This window comes from Sminthopsis crassicaudata, chromosome 3, assembly GCF_048593235.1.
Source record: "Sminthopsis crassicaudata isolate SCR6 chromosome 3, ASM4859323v1, whole genome shotgun sequence".
NCBI classification, from domain to species: Eukaryota; Metazoa; Chordata; class Mammalia; order Dasyuromorphia; family Dasyuridae; genus Sminthopsis; species Sminthopsis crassicaudata.
Window position 1 is genome coordinate 223,155,850 of NC_133619.1, and position 23,696 is coordinate 223,179,545.

Genomic DNA, 23,696 nt, shown 5'->3' on the forward strand with positions numbered 1-23,696 from the left:
CTACATGTTGGGAAATCTTGTTTTAAAACCAACTGTTAAAAGGAAAACATCACTAAGAGACCACAAAATATGCTGCTTAAAAATAGTCTCCAAGAAGAGGCAGATCTATTTAAATTTTTTCCTTTAGTCATTTATATCATTAAATATCATTAAATATTTTAGAGACATTTTTATATAAATTAATCACAAAAACAAGGTTATAAATTGGTTGGCTTCATTTAGTTACTTGGTCTCTATAAAATATTTATTTATAGTACTCTGAAATCCTTGCACTATAACTCTTTAATAATAAAAGTCAGCATTTATATAGGACTAAGATTTCCAAAGTATTTTACAAATATGATCTCATTTAATACTTATAACAACCCTAGGAGGTAGAAGCTATCATTATCCCTATTTTGTATTAGATTGTAAGCTCCTCTAGGATAAGTACTCTTTTGCCTCTTTTGTTTGTTTGTTTGTTTATTTTGGCATCCCCAGTGCTTGCCACATAGTAGGTATTTTATAAATTTTTACTGGATTGAGGAAACTGAGGCAGACAGAGATTAAGTATGATATGTTAAGATCAAGAGGTTAATAAGTATCTGAAATGAATTTTGAACTCACTTCTTCCTAACTCCAGGCCCAACATTCTATTTGTTGTACCACATAGCTAATTTTTTTACTTTCAGATGTTTCAAAAAGGAGAAATTTAGGTGCCATTGATTTTGAAACATATTGTGAGGTGAAATCAAGGAAGAACTCATTGGTTTAGGCAAGAATTGCTTTGCTCTAGCCTGAGCAATTAATAATTAATGATTATTATTAATTATAAACATAAGTTACTACCTTAAACACAAACTGATTTTGTGACTTTGGGTAATTCACCAAACATCTCAATTCTCGAGGTAACTCTCTGACTTACAAAGTTTTTTTTTTTTTTTAAGTTATTTTATTTTCCCAAAGACATTCAGAGATAATTTTCAACAGTCATCTTTGCAAAACCTTGTATTCCCATTTTTCTCTCTCTCCCCTCCCCAAGATAGCAAACAATCCAATATAAGTTAAGCAAATCTTTTAAAAATATTTCCATATTGATCATGCTGCACAAGAAGAATCAGATCAAAAGAAAAAAAAAAGATGAAAATACTGTACTTTCATCCCCATTCAGTCTCCATACTCTCTCTCTTTGGATCCAGAGGGTATTTGCCATCTCATGACTTAAAATTTCGTAGAAAGTGCTAAACGAAAATGGAAGAGGGGGGTTCCCTTAGCTAAACTAATGAAATTATTGTTCCAGTCTGTATCCTCTGTTAATGAGTAGAGTTCAAGTGTTTCTAAAACAGAAAGACACAAAAATGTTTGCCAACCTTTCATATGACAATTGGAAGTTGGTTGGGAAGAAGCATTTCTACAGCACCTATTATGTGCCAGGCACACTTACAACTATTATGATTTGATTCTTACTACAACCTTGGGAAGTGAGTGCTATTATACCCATTTAACAGTTAGGGAAACTCAGGCCAACAGTAAGTACCTGAGGTCACTGACTCCTGTCACAAAATTCCATCCACTGAACCTCACAAGGAAGATGGGACAAACCATTTTGTCTTAAAGAGTAGGCAAGTGCAGCTTATAGAGGGAAAAAATGGCCTGTCCAGAGTCACACAAATATTAAGTAGTAGACTAGATTTGAATCCAGTTTTAAAATTTGAAATCTAGTGCTCTTTCCATCTTGCCACAATGTCTACTCAAACAGATGACATGTTGTTACACTGATGGCAATCTATTAAACAGCACAAAGGGAAATTTTGCCCTAACAAAAAACTCTATTAATAAAATTTTCAATTTTCTATCAGTGGATAAAATGTTAAGTTTAGAATAAGGAAGACCTGAGTTCAAATTTAGCTCAAACACATGCTCCATGGCAAGTCACTTAACCAAGCTGCCTCAGTTTCCATAACTGAAAATTAAAGCTAATAATAGCACCTATTTCCTCAGGGTTATGATGATTATCAAATGAGACAATAAAATGCTTAGCACAGTGACTGGCAAGTAGTAGGTGCCACAGCTAATTATTATTAGCTCTTATATAATAATTATAATTATTACTCCCACTTCTTAAACTCAAGACAAGGTTTCTATTTGTTTCAAGTTAATTCCTTTGTGTCACATAGTACTTCTTTTCTTTCCTAGGTCCCACGGACCAGCGTTAATAAATCTGCCTTCTAGCACTTAGTACATAGTGTCTGGCATGAAGTGAGTGCTAATGAGTAAATATTGCTTGATTGAGTATCCATATAATACTGAATCTAAGATTGTGGGAAATGACCTTTAAGATCTCTAACAGAATAAGAATTTGGGAAGTTTTCTTTGTCAGCGTATACAACCTCAGCATGAACCTAAGAGATCACATAAAGTTGTTGACAAAGCAGACTGACTTAGGCATCTGAGTCCCCAGGCTCCAGTGCAGAGAGATGCTTATCATGTGTTTGAGCTTAACTTCCATGACTTAGTTTCCCCATCTGTAAAATGAAGTGGCAATTGGCCTAGCTGCCCTCCTAGCTCTCTTCTAGCTCTAAATACATGACATGATTCATGCCATAATTTCTGTTGATTTGTCCCATTTTGATTCTAAAGCATAACTGAAACAAAAGTGAAGTACATAGAAATTAAAAGGTCCCTCTCCTCCAAATACTAAATAAACACAGCTAGAAGTAACCCAGTATTTATGTCAGTGGTGTTGCTGTACTTGTATATAATAAACATGTGTGTTTTAAGATTCATAATTAAAGTAAATCACTCTGCAACTTAACTTTTCCATAGTTCATAGAATCTGGAAATATTTAAAATACAAAATGACATACTAACTGTAGAAGCTACAACTACTCTAAGGCTCGAACTTCACTGTAAGTCACAGAGCAGAAAGGACTCCCATTATTTTTTCTAAATCCTGTGGCTCCAGTAACATCTGCCGGTTCTTCAGTGAATAACCACAACTCGGAGCTGTGTCTTGACCACATCCCCTACCTCAGCCCCAGGTGGCCGCTAACTGAAAAGTTGTTTGGGAAATTCAAAGAGGAGGGAATAAGGCAACTATGTCCCACCTCTTCTCCAATTTTTCCTATTGACACAAATGGTGTGGATGGATTAGTGCCCATCCCTGCAAGTGCTTGATGTGTGTGCATGGCTCCCAAGCATCCCCTTAGTAGGAAGGTGAAGTAAAGAGAAAAGTGCATGAATAATTCTCTTACAAATCTGCTGGAATGGCTTAAAGCATATATTTTTGCACCTTTTTGGAATAGATTTTGAAGAAAAGAGAAGAATGAACTTGTATTGTTCTCTGAATAAATACACTTGATTGCCCTGAAACTTTTCCCTCATTTTTTTTTTTTTTTTTTGTGATTAACAGTTTTTCTAAAGGAAAATTAGTTCTGTGAAGTTAGTTCATTCTGTGAAGAAGGAATCTACCTCTCTTGGATGGTAAGAAAAAGATAACCATTTTCCCCTAATATGCATCAAATCAAACCAAACTGATCAAATAAAATGAAATACAACTCCAAATCTGCCAATAATACCTATTTGAGGAAGCATAAAATAAAAATAATAAAACCCTGTGAATGAAAAAAAGTAGGTACTGTTTGTTCCAGTAAATGGATTAAAAAGTTCAAATAAAACCCTAATGTAGGTTTGACTTTATGTGAAGACATTAGTAATTTTTCATCTAAGACTATCAAATGACAATTCAGATTAAATCTCTTTGAAATGAATTCCATAGGGAAGGCCTTCAAATTATATGATTATTATAGAACTTATCCAACAGGGACATACTGCTAAGTATTTCGTTTTCAGCATGTAGTTTTTCAGCAGCAGATTAGATCGCAAAAAAGGCAATAAATATAAGCATCTCTTTCTCTTCTTTTTAATTCTAGCATTCAGAAAAGAAAGTTTTTTTTTTTTGGAGGGGTAAAATAGTGGCAGGGAAGTTTAAGTGGATCTTTTTTAAAGGTAACTGGGTTCTGGATTACTTAAGTATGTGTTGAGAAAATTGAAGGACAATTGCTATTTAATGACAGGATAAAAGAATTACAAAGACGTCAGTCTTTATCCCCATGTACAGTACAAAAAGCTTGCCATCAATTACCTTAATTACAAAAAGTGACTACTCACGGGCAAGGAAAAGCACTTATACACAATTATTTATTGTGAAGAAGTTGTCATAACTACATCAACAAAATATTCTTTTGTGAGTCACGGAAATGCCTTTTTCATTCAGAACCATTCTTTGTCATGGGATTTACTAACAACTGCATTTTTTTTTTTTTTTTTTTCTATCTTCATGTATAGATTTTAACCCTTGGCCCAAGTCAATTTACTCAAATGTTAATGTAGATGCAGATAATAATATCAGCTACTGACATCTGAGATTGTACAAAGAAATTCTGTGTCACTACTCTGTTGTGGTTTACTTTGAAATGAGTGTCTAATTTTAGGTAGTGTAATTTTAATGGGCACCGTCATTAGATTTCACTTACTAATTTGTGGCATTTAATTCGGCCTGAAAGAGTATTTAAGTTACAGGTTGTTCCCCAGCGAGTTTAGATTATATTGTATACTATATTAACATAGTCCCTAATCATTAGTAAATGGAAACCTACATTCAAGGGTATAAGTGTAAGGAATTAAGTGCCAATTCTGATGATAATCTCAAATGAACACTTACTTAGATAATTTGCATGAGATATGCAATCATATACTATAGTTCTTTCAAATGACCAATTAAAAAAATTCCAAGGCACTATTAAAGTCTTTAGATATTCTGCATCTTCAATATTTTTACCTCCCCAAAAAAGACTTCCAATATTCCAAGATCTCAATTATCAATGAATGAATTGGCAGAAGATATTACAGAGATACCTATTATCTGAAAACATATTTTAAGCCAATTGTTTTAACTTATTTCTCTCATTGCCTTTTTCATTAGAACTGCTAATAAGGAACAAAATCGACTCCTTGCCATAAGGACAAAAACTGAAGAATAAAAAAAATGTTGCCTATCTCAAGGAGAATGGTTCTAGGAAGATGAGATAATTAGGCAACTTAAGTAATTTATATATCTCAGCCAAGAACCCATACACTAACACACTCTCCTGATACGAACATAACAAATTTTGTTGAAAGAAAAACTGTACATATTTCTTTCTATTAAGTAATCAATCTGTCTCTAAAAGATGTTATCCTTCTGGAAGATATTTATATAGTTATACATAATTTTATTTACCTGTGGAAATATTAAATATTCTTAATAAATTACAAGATATTTTCCAAAATAAGTTATTGGTTTCTTTTGGATTTTATAAATAGTGCATTAATCTTAGCAAAGAATGCTGGTTCATTTGTTGGTAGTAGATAGGCTAGAATTCTGGTCCCAAATGTCATAAAAGTAGGGTGGCTGCTTCTTGGGCAAGAGCAAAAAAGATTACTATCAGTTTAATGAAATGCTAGCTGGTAGGGATAAAATGGAGAAGGAGCTGTAAAATGATAGGGCACCAGCCAGTTCGGTGGTTATCTTAGCTCTCACAGGTAGCAGGATGTTAGGGTTTAGATGTATCCATATCAGAAGGTATTGGATGTCCCAGGGTCAGGTGTCTGAAGCATTTGGAGAAGTCAGGTTGGGAAAAGCAAAAGGGGGAAAAGGTCAAATATGAGCAGAAACTGTGAGAGAAATCTTATATCCTTAGATGGAAAAAAGCAAGGAGAAAAGGGCATTTAAGCTACATAGATTCATGGAAAATAATTAGACATTCTACTTTAACAGAGAAGTCTCAGGGTTTTTTGGAGGGCAGGGCATTATGTGATTTTTTTTTTTTTTTAGGGACAATTTGCACTAAATAATTGAATCCCATCATTGCAGATAAATATTAGAATAGAATAAATTATTCTGTAAATTACCATAAAAATGTTATGTTAATTATAAGGCAAAATATGTTACTATGCTCACCACACTTCTTTATAACTTTGAACATATAATCTAAAGGAACTGGCATAGGAAAAAGTATCAGATAATCCTTAGGGGAAAACGAGAGGTAAGAATATAGCATAAGTGAAATTTATCTACTACTTTCTCACTGGTCTAGAAGTCACTTAAAAAAAAGTAAAACTATTTGAATAAATTTTTAAAAATTTATACAGCTAAATGATATTTATATGAATGTAATATAAATATGAATGTAAATATAACACAAAATATAGATAATATAAATAATATAGTAATACAAATTTTGCAGTAAATATTTAAAAATTATGAATATTGGCATTTGGAGTTTTTGAAAGGGAAAACATAGAAAATATTCTAGGTCACACACATATATTGTATCTAGATTATATTGTAACACAAGTAAAATGTATGGGATTGCCTGTCATGGGGGGCAGGGAGTGGGGGGAGGGGGGAATAATTTGAAAAAATGAATACAAGGGATAATGTTATAAAAAATTGCTCATGCATATATACTGTGGAAAAAATTGTAAATAAAAAAAAGAAAAGAAAATATTCTAGGTCTATAACAAATTCAGGTTGGAAATTTAGAAGTGGAAAAGGCAGTAAGAATTAAGTATGAATTTATAATAATTTATAAGTAGCAGAATCATGATCCAATTTTACAAATACATCAGAAAAAAGCTTTAATTAATTTTTTTTATCAGTCTGTGAGATTCTATTATTAGGAAAATCTGTGATGGGCACCTCATTTTCCAATTTCCTCATTTTCTCTGGATTGATCTAGACATACCACTTTCTTCCTTGTATTATGCTAATCTATGAATCTGTAGTATCTTTTTTGTGCAGAGTAGATATTAAAATATTATTTGTTCAATTGAAATATGTTTTTCTTTCTAATGTACCATGTTGATGCCTTTAAAGATAATAACTCATTCTCCTGGTTGGATTGGTAGATAGAAGACAGGTCTATCAAGTTCAAGTCCTATCTTTGATACATCCTGGCTTTGAGAGTCAGTGTCCTAAACAACTGTGGAAGATGTCATAGGAACAGTTGCCAATCTGCACTGGTAAAGAATTTCTTCACCAGGAACTCCCTATTCCAGAGAAATCCCAAGTCCAACACCCTTTCCCCCCATAAATCAATATCTTCTACCTAATTAAAAATTTAAAAATACAGGGGCATCTTTTGGATAGAGCACCAGCCCTGAAATCAGGAGGACTTGAGTTCAAATCTGACCTCAGATACTTAACACTTCCTAACTGTATGAGCCTGGCCAAGTCACTTAACCCCAACTGCCCCAGCAAAAAATAAATAAGTAAATGAAATTAAAAATTAAAATAAAAAATACATAGGCTTCCAGCATAGAATTAATTATGCTTGTTAATAAGGAAGAATACTCACAACACAGAGCATGTGCTTTGTAAAATTTAAATTTAGTAGTTTTAAGAAATGGTTATTATTTTAAAATAATATAATAAAAATATTTTCTAAATACCTCTCATGATTAAACTCAGTTCAAGACATGAGATTTTAAAGGAGTCAGAGGGTTTGGGGTCAAATTGGGTTAAAACCTCAGTTTCCTCATTTGTAAAATTATCAGGATTGGGCCAAATGGTCTCTAGGGCCCTTTCCAGGTCTAGATTCAGTCAAGAGGCAGAAAATTATTGAGCAAAATGTTGTCTTGGTATCATTTGGTTTTATTTAACTTTCTGGAATTTTTTTTATTATAAAACTATAGGAGGAATGTATACTAGAAATAACTGGCATAGAAAAACAAATTATTAATTAATGCCATCTTCCCCACACCCCCTTCATTTTCTTTACTTATAAGAAAGGGAGAGTTTTCACTTCCTACTATTGAAGAATCTGGCTCAATTAATTTTGGAAAATCAAATAATAAAATTAACATAGTTTCTGATTTAACTACAACAGAAAATGTGAATCATGGCTTTAGACTCACAAATTCCTATATTTTAAAAATCTAAGTGATCTCCCTTCCCTGACTTGTGAAGAATATGTGTTAAGCACACAGTTAATAAGCCGAATGTACACACTGCAAATAAAATTAAACTATTTTGACTTAGCAAACTGCCCCAATATTTATAAATTCTGCTAAAAAGAAAGCAAAAGGAAAAGAAAACCAGAGCCTATGTATTATTAAATGCCACTCCAGTTTTCTGGCTCATAGACTCTACATACCTTGACACAAATTTATTTTTATGTTTACAACTAGAGTGAGACCTGTTACTTCTTTCAGTACATTGGAAAGATTTAATTTTTCTCTGGGGAATAATACTTAGAAACCTCATTAAATTCTGCCAAATGTAATCTAAAACTTTTACAGAAATGTTTTAAGTTTGAATGTTTATAAATCATTATGGACCCACTTAAAAATGCATAGCAATTCAGAATGCAATTAACCAAAATTAAAGCCATGCATGCATTATTAATTTATCTGCAACTTTTAACATTAATAACAACTCACAACATTAATGGAATATATCTGTACTGAGGGACAGCTAAGTGGCGGAGTGGACAGAGCACAGAGCTTGGAGAAAGAACGAACGATTCATCTTCCCAAGTTTAAATCTGGCTTCAGATACTTATTAGCCCTGGGCAAGTCACTTAACTCTGTTTGCCTCAGTTTCTTTATCTGTAAAATGGGAACAGGACAAGGAAATGGCAAATCATTCCAATTTCTTTGTCAAGAAAACCCCAAAGGGAAAATAAAGAGGTAGAAACAACTGAAAAATGAATGAATAGCAGAAACAAATTTATAGTGGAATAAGACCATCTTATATGGAGGGATCACCAAAAATATTACTGTCTTTTTTGGAATCAATAAACAAAATAAACTACCTCAAGAACAAGTCTACTAAGAACCAATAAATAGTAATCATCATAACAACTAGTATTTATATAGTTGAAACTTGCAAAATCACTCTACAATATTATTTCATTTTATTTTCACAATAACCTTAAAAGGTAGATGCTACGTCATTCTGATAAGGAAACTGAGGCAGAAGCTAAGTGCCAGGATGTCTGAGGCTGGATTTGAATTCTGATTTTCCTCCCTCCAGCTCTAGCATTCCATATAGCAAAATAGTGCCCCCAATCTTGGTGTCAATTGGTTTTCTTTAACTTTTTTGGCTTAAACTGAGAGGCTTAGCTACTACCCCTTAATTTATAATTGAGAATTGACTGTATAATTTTGTATAAAGTATAACTATATAATGACTTAATCCTTACCAGATTCAGGAAGGAATACAATCAATAAATCACATAGGAGAAAATCATTTGGGAATCTTGAGAATTAAGACAAGAGTTCTCATATAACAAATTATCTTTCAAATTAATAGCAGATTTTAAAAGGATCAAAATGGTAGAGATTATGTTGATTACCTTTATGGTGACTTCATGTGTGGACCGTTTTATAAATGAGCCTTCAAGGATCCAACAACATGAACAGCACAGTGTCTGCTTGGAGGAGAGGTTCCTAGTATTCATAAAAAATAGGAAGAAAAAACATCAAAAACAATTTCTGAGTTATATATATATACACACACATTTATCCCTGATATTTAAGGTACTCTCCTCTTGCCCCACTCCACTTCCTAACATTTTCTCTTTCCTTTTCATATAATTATATTCTTTACTTGCATATTTTGATCCTTTTGATCAGTTCATTCCTTCTTTCTGATTTTTGTTTGTTTGTTTTAAACTTCAACCCAATAATTTTTTAAGAACAGATTGTTTGATTGCAATTTTTTCTTCTGAGAATAAAGAACATTAAAAATTTTAAATAATGGGGGGAAATTTAGCATCTATATATGGGAGAAGAGATATCTTATAACTGGATTAGGATTTTACATTTCCAATGTCAAAAATTGGCAATATTTATAAAAACAGTCTAAATATATATATGTGTGTATATATATATATATGCCCCAATTTAAAAAAAAATTTTAAATGGGGTGAAAAAATGAGCATCATTTGGTATCTTTTTTGTCCCATAGGTAGGAAATGAATAAGCATTTATTGAGTAAAGGACATTTTGTGAAGCACTTTACAAATATAATCTCATCTGATCTTCAAGTCCAGTAATCATTGCATCCTTTAAAACATCTGATGCAATTATTTCTTCCTCAGCATAGTATGTGTTAGAGTCACTATTAAAAAAATAAGCTAAGGTTAAACATTAGCTGGTTAGAGTTCACTATTAAAATAAATTGCCTGAGACAATCCATTTAAGACGTAACTGCATGTTTTATATTATTTAGAATTAAACTGTTGAGACCTCAGGAAGAAAAAAAGCTATCTCTTGTTTTCCATTTTACAAAATATTTGTCATGCCTGAAGACCAATATTGGATAAGAATTATAAACATGAATATACACACACACACATATATATACATTATGTACATATGTCTACACACTTGTATTTAACATACAAATATTTGGGTTTTAATTGCCTACCCTTCTGGCTTATGTCAGTTATGGACTCCAAGAAAATCTAGTATTTCCTCTTCATTTTACAGGAAATGAAAGAAGAGTCAAAATATTTATTAATATCACTATCCTTTAATTCTATGCAGTCTTGTTGGTATTTATTATAAATTTAATGAGATTTTTAGATCTTTAAATCTTTCAAAGTGATGATTATTCAGGTTCACACTGAATATTAAGAAAGATATAGCTGTTGATCATATGTAATCATATTTTACTTCCATGTTTAGAAAACACTACATTGGTTTTACCAATCAACAGTTTCTTACTTCATTTTATGGTTTTCCCAGTAAAATTCCATTGACTATCTCAATGGGTTTAAAGTCACTCCTTTCATCTGCAAATTTATAGTAATTTATATAGTTTATTCATTCTATAAGTATCTCCAAAGTATTGATCCCAGCACAAAGACATCTTTCCTAAATCTTGAATCCTGCCTCACTGCAATTATTAATACAATTGCATTTATAGGCTTCATTATGCAACAAACGCTTTATAATAACAGTTTTCTTAATTGTGACTTTATTTAGTACCTTAAGAATTTTTTTCCTACAATATACATAGTTAGTAGTTATCCATCCTTTTGTTTGAGGGCCTCAAATGAGGGGAAATCCTTCATTTCCTGAGGCAGCTAACTGGGTGGTTGTTGGGTTGTTGTTTTTTTTTTTTTGTTGTTTTGTTTTTTGATTGTTTGTTTTGTTTTTGGATAGCTCTACATCTTTTGTTTATCCCAACTTTTAATGTTCCAACAGATCTGTGAACTTAATTTTGAATGAGTTTTGATTCATTCAATAGCATAGTTTGCAACTGGTCCTTCCCTGCCCATCCTGTGTGACTCTTGTCTCCATTTTCCTGTAAATCTTTCACAAAGGGTCAGCTAAGGCATAAGTCCTACCTCCCATTCTCTTGACACTGTTTAGATACTACTGAAACTACATGGACAGTCCAGTAGTTATCCCTTACTCTATTTATTGACCAATCTTTTTTCTCTTGATCATGTATTTCTATATATAAATGGTTTGAATATACATAGATTTTATACTTTTCTACTTGTTTTATTTACATTAAGAATGTCAAGGTCATTTTTATGCAGTTCCTCTAGTTATATGACCTTTCATTCATAAGTGGATGAGGTAATTTTAAAATTCCAATGTCAACAGTTGTTACTGTTTATAGACAATCAAAAAATGTATGATTTGATCCTTCTGTTCCATTTTTACAAAACTTCCTATCACTGCAGAATGAAAGGGGGTAAAATAAGAATGAAGCTCATTTGGTATCTCATTTCAAAGTTTGTCAAATTCAAAGCATCAATCACCAGATGGCCAACTTACCCAGGTATGGAGCCTCTCTTAGGAAGGGTGGCTATCAGAAAGTAGAGTCTTGTTACAGCTATACTTTATAGTATAATAAAGCCTGTTCTCCAAATCAGAGTAAAGATTTTCTATGAGCTCTTAACTTGCCTATTAGTTCTATCCTCTCCAAGTAAACAAAATGTACCTAAAACTATTCCCACAGATCATTCTTTCAAGTATCTGAAGACTGCTATTTTGTTCTTTCTAAATCTTCTCCTGTCCATGGTAAACAGTTTCAATTCTATCCTTGAATCCTCATATAGTATGAACTTTGGGCCTTTAATTATGTATTATAAATGTCCTCTTTAAGATATGGCATCCAGAGGTAAACATTACTTCAGAGCACAATATTCTGATCAAGGAAGAGTACAACAGGGTTATCACTTCTTTGATCCAGGACAGTGTGTACCTCTTTAATGCTACTTATGGACATTTGGGTTTTGTGGCTGTTATGTCATATCATTAACTTGTATTGAATCTGTAGTCCATTCACCCCAAACTTAAAAAAAGTTTTATTTTAAAGTTTTAAAAACATTTCTTTTTATTTTGAATTTAATAAATACCAGAATAATAAAATTAATAAATACTATGAACATTTCAGTATAACAAAATAACAAAGAAACAAACCCCTCCCCCCAAAACAACAACAAAAAAATCAAAACACTAAATGAATAAAATAGTGAACTTTTTGTCATGGGCAATTTATTTTTGCTTACTGTGTGAATCTTTTCTTTTTAATTCAAATTTGAAATAGTGTATCATCATGGGTGAAAGTTGAGATGAATGAGAAAATAAAGGTTTGAGCTTCTGAGCATGTCAATTTATTAAGCAATGCATGTCCACTGCCCAACAAACTGGAACTGGGCTTTCCTCAGTTTTGGTACTGGCAATAAGGGGAGACAGATTTTTATGCATTAAAACCAATTAATTAAATAAAACCAATTAATTGAAAATAATTAATAAAATCAGGTAATCTTATTTCTAATTAGAGGTTTAATTAGGGACTTTACAAATCGGGAGGGGGAAAAGCAAATTGAGTGTGATTCCTTGAAAGCAGAAAAAAAGAGGTGTTCCATTCTCCACAACTGTTTGTAAATCAAAGGAACTTGAAAACACTAACTGTTTGATCAGTATAGGGTCAATTTTCAGATAGTACTATATCTATGAGAGAACTATGAGATTAATCTTTGGATCTAACAGAGTTTCTGGTCAACATATAAATGGTCTTTAAGCAGCAGATAAATGTGTCTAGCTTCCCAATCAGAAAGCTAGGTTAAGACAAAAAAAGTTTTCCAACAGTTCTCATAATTGAATAAAGTTTTCTCTTAAAACAGAAACTGGACTGGACCTCTAACTGAAAATAAAGGGAACTGAGCTAGCTCCAGAACTAAGTCACAAGATGGAAGTCAGTATAGTTCACTCAATTTCTACTATCATTGATATATTAATCCCCTTAGCAACCTCTTCTGTACTTCCTTTTGTTCTTTTTCTTTTACTTATTTAATGAATGGTTCATTGATTCTCTTTTCCTTTTTCCTTAATTCAGTATTGCTTTCATTACCTCTTAGTCCCCCCTAAAGAAAAGAATCATAGAGAAAGGGGACCTTTTTTCCTAATCAGCTACAGGGAAGCACTCAGTTCCCACCCCTGCCCCAGATCTGATCATACTCTAATTCTGTCATTTATTTGTTCTTCTCCAGCTCAGGAAAAAAAGTTCGTGGCCAGAGGACAAGGTGGCTGTGTCCTCGATGGAGGGTTCAAAAAATATTCCCATCCCCAAGGCTCATGTTATTCTAACTCCAGGATTGGATGCTCTGTCCACTGTGTAACCTTACTGCCTTGAGAAAAGCATTAAAGTTCTCCCAGTGGTATAAGTGCCCTCTTCTCTTAAGATACTTCCAGAAAACTTTTGGAATATCAAAATACAGTGATAATGGCCATAGGAAAGACATCAAAGATTTTTTCCCCCAGTTTCTTATCCCATCAAGGCTAGGGTTGAAACACAGGATTGTTCCCCAATTAGATACCATTTTACTGGGGCAAATAATTTCAACCCTGTGCTAATAAACTAAGTGATTTCTGAAATTTCTTCAAACTCCTTAAATAAATTATCTAAGGGAGCTAGATGGTGTAGTGGATAGAATACCAGCCATGGAGTCAGGAGATCCGAGTTCAATTCCAGCCTTGAACACTTGACACTTTTTAGCTGTGTGACCCTGGGCAAGTCACTTAAACTCAACTGCCTTAAAACAAACAAACAGAAAACCCATAAATTATCTAGTAGCCAATGAAATCTGAGCAAACCTATAGGTCCAATGTACCCACCTAGAAATTCAGTTGAAGTATTACTGGATAAGAATAAAATGAACTGAACTCTAGATTTTGCAAAGATCAATAATTTTCAAATGCCTTGTTACTAAACAGATAAAGGAATGTAGTGATTTATTTAAATATTGTAAAGCTATATTGTTGATGCTGTAATCTTATCGTACAGTCATAAATGTGTCAGAATTGCATAGGATTGTTTCCAGTTTTATCAAATTGTTTATAACATATTACTGTTCACAACCAGCTCTGAATGAAGACCATTCATCACTTTACTTTTCTATTTTATTATATTTCCCTGAAGATTCAGAGGCTGAACTAAACATGCTAATAGACAAGGGATTTCTATACCCTGCTTAAGCAGCTCCAGAAATAAACTGTATTCTTTGGCACATGGATTCTTCAACATTAAAAGAGCCTGCTGTAAACACAGAAAGGTGGTGGGTGCTTGTTATTTTCACAGCAAAGAAAGAGGGGGTTCAGGGACTTTTGTTATGACAAAGAGAAGAGTATCCAATACTAGCATTCTTAATTTTTATGAAATATTTAGGCTTTCATAATATTTCCCTTTATCTGATTTACAGACTTGGGATTAAAAGAAAGATCTACTTACGTCACAGAGTCTTGGGTTGCTTTTGATTATTGGGATCATGAAAAATTAGTACTCAGAACAATATCAGCACCTCGTAAACTCCACGTTCCAAAGATATTAGAGCTGATTTAATCAGGAACTTTAACAAATAAGTCCTCTCAGGACAGAGACATCACTGTTTGGCATTGGATAGCCAGAATAGGGAAAACTTCAATGACAATTCATGTTCCTGTCTAAGAGATGGAAAAGGGAATCTTAGAGAAAATAATATACTGGTTGGTATGCTAATTTGGCTTGGGGGAGGAGAAGGAATTTGAAACCAACTTAATGAAAGCAAGACATCAGTAGTGATTTTAAAATATATATTCTATTGGATTTTGTCTAGTAGTTTTCTAATTTAACAGCAAGTTAACTTGTTCAATAATAGACAGATTGAGTAGGTGGCCAGCAGAGAGAGAAGTAGGGGAGGGGGTAAGACCGAGAATATCCTCAAAGTCTTACCATTAATAAAGAGTTGCCAAGAAGTGACCAAAACGAATGCATTATAGATGGTTTCAGAATTTCATTCTGAAATGAAATATGAACATTTTAAGAGAAAGACATCATTCTATCAGCAAGCAACCAACTAAAATATTTTCTGATTTTTAGCTCAATTAAGGCCAACAGGAAATGCAATAGTAATTAATTAAAGGAGCCCATGATAGGATACCTAAAACAAACAAAAAAATTAAAGACAAATAGCTTCTTTTTTTCTTATAAGAATTTGCATAGCTATAGCTATAAATACACATACATATTTATATACATATACACACATATGTGGGGGTGGGCACATATGACAAGGCCAATGCAAAATTTGATTTGATTGAAAATATTTTTGAAAGGTTTTTTTTTTTTTTAAATCCTCCCCACCTCCTTTTTTCAAATAAGAAGTATTCAAGGGAAAAATTATTTAAAATTAAATTAATTTTTTAATTCCAAGCCAAATAAATCATGGACTATAAAACTCAGACAATATAGCATGATGAGAGAATGCTAGCTTTGAGGTAAGATTGGAAGCCCAGCATTTTCACTTATATCCTGTTTGATCTGGGGAACTCATTTAAGCTCTCTTATAATTCAGTCTCCTGATTTTACAAATGAGTAAGGTTGGACAACATTACTTCTCAGATCTTTCCCAATTAGAACTATATGATTTAATGACCAATTTGGCTCTGTCACAGATACCAAGTATATTCAGGATATAGTTAACAGACTTCAGAAAAATTATATTTACAGTCCAAAAAAACAGAAAATAGAGAGAGGCATGCAAGTATAACTGCTATAGAAGCATTAGAGATCCCTAATTTTTGCTTCCACAAACATGGGGTACCCACCATTGTTTTATAGATAAAAAAGTAGAATGTAGTATGCTTTACTACATGTATTATTAGAGAAATTTAAAAATTCTTTTCCAGTATTATGTGATGATCAACTGTGATGGACTTGTCTCTTTTCAACAATGAGGTGATTCAAGGGAATTCCAATTCACTTAGAATGGAAAGAGCCATCTTCATCCAGAAAGAGAACTATGTAGATTAAAAGTAGAACAAAGCATGGTATTTTCACATTTTTTGGTGGTGATGTTTGCTTTTTTTTTCTTTTTTTTTTTTTTTTCTGTGAAGCATGATGAACATGGAAATATATTTAGAAGAACTGCACATATTCAACCTATAATGGATTACTTTTCTGGGGGTGGGGATAGGGGAGAGAGAGAGAAAAATTTGGAACCCAAAAATTTGCAAAGATGAATGTTGAAAACTATCTTTTGCATGTATTTGGAAAAAAAGAAAAACTATTATAAAAAAATTCTCTCAGTGGCATGAATATCTCTAATATCTCTATGAATATCTCATGAATATTTCTAATCCAAGAGTGTAATTCCCAAAATCTGCAGGAAACACATAGAAAGCTTCTTTGCATTCTCTCTCCCAAAGGCTCAAGCATTAATGCAACTAAAGTTGAAATAGACTTACCTAAGTCTCTTATACGGAATTCCTTCCCCATTCGATGGGGATGCCTTCTAAAAATCCCTGGAAATAGAAGAATCCAAAAACAGTGCACTGTACCTGGGGAAAAAAAGGCTCAGTTAGAAACAATCTATAAGTGAGGTTTCGCTCTTTTATGCAGGCAAATGGATGATTGACAGATGAACCTATTTCTACATAGTCAATATATCTTTTATATTAGGTGAGGGAGAGATTGTTGTATGAATTAGCAACACCATGAACATCAGAAAATATGACTTGCAAAACTGCAAAACAGAAAGTTTCTTTACATAATGGAAGTGGTTAAGATGAAGATAAATGTAATTCTATGTCTTAGACTTTAAATTTGTGGGGGGGGGTGGAGATTTTTTTTTTTAATAAGAAAAACATTAAGCATGAACATTTCAACATACAAAGAACAACAACAACAAAAAATGGGGGAGGGAGACTGTAAATAAAACAGTACATATCTGAGAAAGGAAGTCATGAAAAACAAACCCCAGACATTGGCTTCCTGAAAAACTAACTTTCATTCTACATCATTAGAACAACATCTCTTTATTGTTCATAGTATCATGATTTAGGGCTTCTGTAGTTGTAACTGGTTCTTATTTTATAAGATTAATTACATATTATATAGATATAATTATAATTCTTAAATCTTTCAAATTTACGTAATTACTATATAAATTTTTCTCCTGGTTCTGGCAACTTCATTCTGCATCAGTTCATAACAATCCTCCCAGGTTTCTCTGCCCTTTCATGAAATTTTAAATATTTTATTACATTCTAAAACTCTAGTATATTGATAATTCCCTAATTGCCATGTATCCACATTGTTCCTAGTTCTTTCTTACAACAAAGAGCGATGTTCTAAGTATTTTTGTACAGATTGCCACACTCTGTCCAGCTAGATAGAGTGGAGAGAAGGGAGCAGATTTAAGAGATGGTATAAAGAAGGAAAAGACATGTATTGAATGAATACATGAAGTAAGAATAAGGAGTCAAAAATGAAGATTTTGAGTTAGTGGAGGGATGGTGTTGCTGACAGAAAAAGGCAAGTTTAGAAGAGGAGTAGGTTTGCATTCCCTGTCTGACTTACAAGTTTAGAAAGCCTGTAGAATACTTACCTTGAAATGTCCAATTTGGGTAGCTGATCAGAAATGAATCTACAAGAAGAGATGATAACTGACTCCAAAAAAACTTATAAGGTCAAGGAAGAATACAGATTTGAGGACCTAGAATATGTCTATGGAATATGAAAAATGGAGGATGATCAGAAAGTAAAATGAGAAGAGGCAAGATGAGAACCAGGAAAAAGAAATGTTATTTAAACTCAGGAAAGCACTCTCCAAAGGCCCTTCTCTAATAAGACTTATCTTCCACTACCTTCCCTCAGTACCCTCATGTACCAGGCAAATTACATTATTTTCTAAATACAGTCTGTGTTTTCCTACCTCCAGGTAATCTCCAGTGCCAAAAAGAGGAAGATTTAAAGATAGAAACTTTAGAATCGAAGGCATGATTTATCTGTTATCTTTTCCCAAATTGATTTTGGATTTTACTTAAGTGAGAAAGAAATCAGCCCTGCTGCCTGAATAATGGATATAAGGCCAGCTTTATAGACAGGATGATTCTGTCTTTGACACATACTTGCTGTGTAGTGATGAACAAGTATAACCTCTGCCATGAATCCTCTACTAATCTACACTCCTTGTACTTCTACCAAGTTTTCTTTATTTGAATTCTAGTACCACTTTGTACCTCTCTTATCACACTTTCTTTTTTTGTATTTTGGTAATATCTATCTATCCATCCAGCCATCATCCATCCATCCAGCCATCCATTCATCTGTCAATACCCCAGTATTAGGGACCAAGATTCCTTCTGACTCTAAATCCTGTCTCATTTCTTTTTTTAACAAGATCAAAGATTTAGAGCTGGAAAGGACCTCACTGACCACCTAATCCAATTCCTTTATTTTAAAAATGAGGATACCAAAGCTATGGAAAGTTACATGACCAAGGACAGAAAGCTAATAAGTGTCAGAGCATCTACACCTGGGACTTCTGACCAGAGCCAGTGCTCTTTCCACTCTATCTGGCTACCTCTTTCATGTTGTATGAAATTTAATGTATTGTCCTATAAGTAGTAAGTAATGAATATGTATTTTCTAAAGTCATTGCCAGTTTGTGATATGTCCCAAACTGGTACAGTGGAAAGAACTCTGGATTTGGAGTTAAAGATCCAAATCCTGGATCTGTGATTTACTATATGTGCAACATTTATCAAGTTATATAACCTTTCTGGGCCTCCATGTCTTCATCTGTAAATTGCTGAGGTTGGTGTAGATCAGGGGGTTCTGAACTTTTGTTCTTAACTTTGTGTTCTGTATTCCTTCGACAGCCTAGTGAGGCCTCTGGACCCCTACTAAGAAAATATTTTTCAATGCACAATAGAAAATACAAAGGATTACAAAGAGAACAAATTATAATAATATTATAACTATCAATAATACTATTTATAACTAGCTTATGTGGTTATATATATATATATAAGCTTACATAGCTTAAATATACATATATAGTATCTTATATTGCATCTACCATATATGACAGGCACTGTGATAAATACTTAGGCATAGATAACTCATCTGATCCTAACAATAATCCTGCAAGATTGCTATTATGGTCCTCATTTTTTAGCTGAGGGAACTGAGGCACAGAAGTTAAATAACATGGCCAGGTTTACACAGCTGTTAAGAATCTGAGGCCAGATTGGAACTCAACCTCCTATTCAAAACAATGGTTATCAAAATATTAAGTAAACAAGTTCATGAACTCCTACTTCAGAACCCCTGGTCTATGGGAACTCTAAGGTCCCTTCCAATTCTAAGGCAATCCTGTGTCCAGTCAAAGAGCTCACAGTCTATTTGGATTCCTTATAAATCAGTTCCTTTATGCAAACCTATTCGCCTCTGGGATGGTACATTTATCATAAAAAACAAGTTTTGTTTTGTTTTTTCCTTTTCAGTAGTTCAAACCAAAATGGAAACATTCTTTCCAGAGGGAAATTCTTTTAAATATGCTTTTGAAGAACTCTACATGATACTGGGAAAATTGATAAGATACTAGACATGGTCAGGAAGATGTGAAGTTCCCAAATTATACTAGCTGTGTGGAACTCTCTAACCCTCAATTTCTTTGCATGAACTCTAAGGTCTCTTCTGTCTTTAAAGTAAGAAATAGTCAATCAAAGTAAGAAATAGTCAATCAAAGTAAGAAATAGTCAATCATATGTCTACATGAAAAAAAGAAATTTCTTCTTTAAAGTTTGTTTTTTAATGTTCAGTTTGTTGTTTATTTATGCCCAACTCTTCGTGACCCTATTTGGGATTTTCTTTGCAAAGATACTGGAATGTCTGCCATTTTCTTTTCTAGCTCATTTTACAGATGAGCAAACTGAGGAAAATAAGGTTAAATGACTTGCTCAAGCTCATACAGCTGATAAGTGTCTGAGGCCACATTTGACCTCAGGTTCTCCTGACTCAAGGGCCAGTACATTCTTATCTACTGCATTATCAAGCTGCCCTAATGTTCAGTGGAGGATAATTTGATAAAGCAAAGTTATCTGATATCATCTCCACCAAGCCCTAACTGATCATATGCAATTTATTGTAAGTACCAAGAATTTCATATCTATCCTGATAATCTGAAAACTTAAACTACATTACATTAAAGTAAGAATTGATTCAGTATTCCTTCCTCATTCTACAACTCATTTACGTTTAAATTATGCTAGGGAAAATATATTCTCAAGTATCTAGAAAACTTCAAATATTAGCCAAGTGGTACTTAGTGACCAATTCTTAGTGACTTAGTGGTACTTAGGATTTACACAGAAAACAATTCTTTGATAGAAGAATATAAGTATTTTCAGAAGAAAATGAGCTGCAAATTTTTATAAGAAATGAATATAACATTAGCTTGCACTGTTTTACATCTCTTCCAAGAAGTTACACTTAATTAGGTTCCAACTATATGACCAGTTCTAGGTAACCAAGGCCTCACACTTACTTTCTAGAGAAAAAAAAAAAAGTCTCTCTCTTTTGGACCTGTATTCTCACACTACTTCCCGCATGGTTATCTAGGATCCCTGAAGTGCCTCCTCATCCAGACCCTGCTATACCTCTTCCCCTTCCTTCACCTTATCCCTTCAGGACTTCATTTCAGCCAAAACAATTAATCTGATTAACTAATTCCCAAAAACAGTATTGCTGGAAAACAATCTATTTGCACATTAACAATTCAGCTCAATGAGAAGAGTAGTTGTGACTTTGGGAATTTCAAGCAGAGAAGAAAGAAAATGGGAGGAAAAAACTTAAGACACATGGATTTTTCAATGATCCCAGAGGTCACCAATACAGACTGGTCCTCCATCTTTGTGACCGGACCTGGGGAGGAGGTGGTCTTTACTATTATTAAATTGTTATTAAAATTATAAAATTCCATGTTCAGAAAAAGAAGCAATAAGCTAGGTAGGAGAGAAAATTCCTAGTGGCTCCTGCAGAATGCTCCCAATTTTGCTTCTCTGGATATATGTCAATCCAGTCTCCCATCCAAATGTTGGGGAAACAGACTGTTTAATACTAAGCCTTTCAAATGTGACAGAATACAATATCAGAATAAGAAAGGAACTCTTTTAAAACAAATCCCCTCTACCAAAGCTAGTAGGATATCTTTTACAATTTTAAAGAGTTGCTTTCCCCTGGGCCACAATTCCTGTATGTCAGGGAAAGGGCTTTACCTCAAAACTTTCTGGCTCCTACATTGAGTGTAAGAGAAGTGTCTCCAACAACTATACTTTACTCCTTCTCTCATTCAATAATGAGACTTTATTTGAATATCAACTATGTGTTCATCTGGGGCGGGGGAGAGAATGGTTACAAGATTGCTTCTATCCTTACAGAGTATAAATGCACAAAAATTCATTCTCTCAATGATGACCCTGTAGCAAAATGAATTGAAGAAATATTAAAACAATATTCACTATATGCTACACTTGCTAAAGGCAGAAATGTACTAATGCATTTCAGGGAGAAAATGCAGTGAGGGCTAAAATAAAACAGATTTCCCTAATTAATCAGAATAGCAAAGGAACCAGACTATTCTATTCCCCCCAAATTCCAATTAAAGTTTTGCTGTAAGGGATTTGTAAGAAACACAATATAATTATAAGCTCACTATAAGACTATGTACAACTGCAAAGCTTGAAAAATGAATGTTAATGACCTGAAAAAAAACTGAATGGAATTATGCCAAAACATTTGGTCATTGATCTAATATAGCTACGTGTGTAGATATACATTTACTGAGGAAAGGGAAGAGGTGGAATCTGTGATTTTATAAGAGTTGGGGAAATCCCAGTGTGGATTAATGAGACTATAACTTATAATTTTAGAAAGCTGCCTGAGGGCAATGAAATGGTCCATCACCACCCAGCAAATAGATGTTAGAGGTAGTATTATTCTGACTTTAAAGCTGGCCAGCTAACCAATTTTTCAGACAGCAATGCAATTTATCATCATCATCATCATCATCATCATCATCATCATCATCATCATCATCATTCATCATCTACTATTCAGTCACCTCACACTCTTTATGACCCTGTTTCTGTAGGGAGGTTTTCTGGCAAAGAAACTAGAATGATTTTCGACTTCCTTTCTCTAACCCTTTTACTGATAAGAAAACTGAGACAAACAGGGTTAAGTGACTTGCCCATAGTCACAAAGCTAGTAAGTATCTGAGGCTACATTTAAACTCAGGAAGATGAATCTTCATGATTCCAAGCCCAGTCCCTTCACCACCTACCTGTCCTTTTATTTACTGTCCCAAGCAGAAAAGGTTACAAATTAATCATCCTCAGTCCTTCTAATCTCATTTAAAATTTTTTTCTCTTTTACTATTAAAGCTGATTTTTAGAAAAAAAACCAAACCTTTTTGGCCATCATAATAAATGCATTCTCTTCAACTCATGAAAAACTGTAAATGAGATTCTAAAAGTACTACCTTATAGGTGTGTGGCTTATTGTTTTGTTTTATTTTAAGAAATCTTTGCGTATTTTACATACTCTGAAAAAGATAAACAGTTTTAAAAATTTCACAAGAGTTTTGGAAAATAGAATTACAAAATGAGAATATATGCCAAACTCTACCATACTGTTAACTATGCCAGGATCATATCATTAAAATATACTTTTAAAAGAGTAAAATCATGTCCTTGTTTAAAGATTAAATATGTTGTCATCTATAACAATATACAGTGGATTTTAATTTTCTAATATACTGGCATTTTGATAACAGTACTTTAAGTTAAAAATCTTAGAAAGTTCCAGCTCTAGTCTCAGTAACTTCATCTGTAAAATCAGAGGATTCCTTCAAAGTTTCTTTTAGCTTATCTTTATATAAATTTTATATATATATATATATATATATATATATATATATATATATATATATGTGTATACACACACACACACACACACACAATACTATTTCTTTTAACTGTGATACATAGCAAGTCATTGCAATGAATCCTAAAAGGACAATAACTTCTCTTCTACAATCATTACCACCACCCCCTCCATCCCTTCTAATCTGCCACATAAATTGTAGTCAGGATTTTAAGTGATACTTTGTGAGTACCTATGACATACTAAGTAAAGACAGTCTTCTACTTAAACATGCTTGGCTTAACTATATCTCAGATTACTCAGGCACCCCGGTTGGAAAGGAGTGATATTTGGGAAGCCTTATCATTCCAGTTGCAAACCCTTTTTCTACTTGCCCTATGCTCTTTGGCTGATGCTACCGGAGATCACCAAATCCCCATCTCCATACACCTTCACT

At 33.2% G+C, this 23,696-nt stretch overlaps 1 protein-coding gene across 12 annotated transcripts in view; it reads right to left on the reverse strand.

Annotated features, from left to right (window-relative positions):
- Window positions 1-23,696, reverse strand: part of TBL1X (transducin beta like 1 X-linked) — a 354,204-nt gene that overhangs the window by 117,851 nt on the left and 212,657 nt on the right. For 5 of the 12 annotated variants that reach the window (XM_074300045.1, XM_074300050.1, XM_074300051.1 and 2 more), the window contains 3 exons: window positions 16,774-16,866; window positions 14,780-14,991; window positions 9,381-9,474 (listed from right to left, as the gene is read on the reverse strand). The gene's annotated coding sequence lies outside the window, so the exon portion shown is untranslated. Of the gene's footprint in view, window positions 1-9,380; window positions 9,475-14,779; window positions 14,992-15,259; window positions 15,326-16,773; window positions 16,867-23,696 lie in introns of all 12 variants that reach the window. The other 7 variants (XM_074300052.1, XM_074300041.1, XM_074300048.1 and 4 more) reach the window with 3 other exon arrangements.